General features: G+C 41.4%; 1 protein-coding gene across 1 annotated transcript in view; it reads right to left on the bottom strand.

Annotated features, from left to right (window-relative positions):
- The window catches only part of ryr2a (ryanodine receptor 2a (cardiac)), a 554,599-nt gene that overhangs the window by 425,198 nt on the left and 127,894 nt on the right, over nucleotides 1-1,507 (bottom strand). The window lies entirely within an intron of this gene.

Below are 1,507 nucleotides of genomic sequence, written 5' to 3'. Positions count from 1 at the left end.
AATCGTCTTGGGCCTTCTTTGTCGCACCTTCCTCTTTATGATGCGCCGAATGTTCTCTATAGGTGAAAGATCTGGACTGCAGGCTGGCCATTTCAGTACCCGGATCCTTCTCCTACGTAGCCATGATGTTGTGATTGCTGCAGAATGTGGTCTGGCACTCTCTAAGTGGCTTTAAGAATCTGTTGGACCCCTGGCAGGGACCAATGCAGACATGTTCCTGTTTTTAGTTTTCTACATTCGCCTTAGAATCTAGCTGTTTTTTTTTGTTTGTTTTGTTTTGGGGTTTTTTTATGTTACCTTTTCCTTTTAGCCATCCTATTTGTAAAAAAAAAAAAAAAAAACAAAAAAAAAAACCTGCAGTATGACTTTTTATAATTGTTTATTGTTGTTGCTGTTGTCCATTGTTGTCATCTTTCTTTGTTGAAATCAGGTCTCTCTTGTAAATGAGTCCTCGAGGCTCAATGGGATTTACCTGTCTAAATAAAGGTTGATTGATTGATTATCGTGTTGAAAAATGCAGGATCTTCCCTGAAAGAGATGACGTCTAGATGGGAGCATATGTTGTTCTAGAGCCTGAACATAGTTCTCTGCATTAATAGTGCCTTTCCAGACATGCAAGCTGCCCATGCCACAAGCGCTCATGCAACCCCATACCATTAGTGATGCAGGCTTCTGAACGGAGCGTTGATAACAACTTGGGCTATCCTTGTCCTCTCTGGTCCGGATGACATGGCGTCCCAGTGTTCCATAAAGAACTTCAAATCGTGACTCATCTGACCACAGAACAGTCTTCCATTTTGCCACACTCCATTTTAAATGACCCCTGGCCCAGTGCAAACGTCTGAGCTTGTGGAGCTTGCTTAGAAATGGCTTCCTCTTTGCACTGTAGAGTTTCAGCTGGCAACGGCGGATGGCACGGTGGATTGTGTTCACTGACAATGCTTTCTGGAAGTATTCCTGAGCCCATTCTGTTATTTCCTTGACAGTGGCATTCCTGTTTGAGGTGCAGTGACGTTTAAGGGCCCGGAGATCACGAGCATCCAGTAGAGTTTTACGGCCTTGACCCTTACGCACAGCGATTGTTCCAGATTCTCTGAATCTTTTGATGATGTTATGCACGGTTGATGATGATAACTTAAAAGTCTTTGCTATTTTACGCTGGGTAACACCATTCTGGTATTGCTGCACTATCTTTCTGCGCAACAATGGTGGAATTGGTGATCCTCTTACCATCTTGGCTTCTGAGAGACACTGACACTCTGAGAAGCTCTTTTTATACCCAATCATGTTGTCAATTGACCTAATTAGTGTTAATTGGTCTTCCAGCTGTTCGTTATATGCTCAATTTCCTTTTTCCAGCCACTTATTGCTACTTGTCCCAACTTTTTTGGGATTTGTTGACACTGTGAAATTTTGAATCAACATATTTTTCCTTTAAAATGTTACATTTACTCAGATTAAACTTTTGATCTGTCATCTATGTTATATTACGAATAAAATATTGACA

The sequence above is a fragment of the Nematolebias whitei genome, chromosome 17, assembly GCF_014905685.2.
Source record: "Nematolebias whitei isolate Nwh7 chromosome 17, NemWhi1, whole genome shotgun sequence".
In the NCBI taxonomy this organism is placed as follows: Eukaryota; Metazoa; Chordata; class Actinopteri; order Cyprinodontiformes; family Rivulidae; genus Nematolebias; species Nematolebias whitei.
The sequence above is the reverse complement of the archived record's forward strand: the minus strand, read 5'-3'. Positions and strand labels throughout refer to the sequence as shown.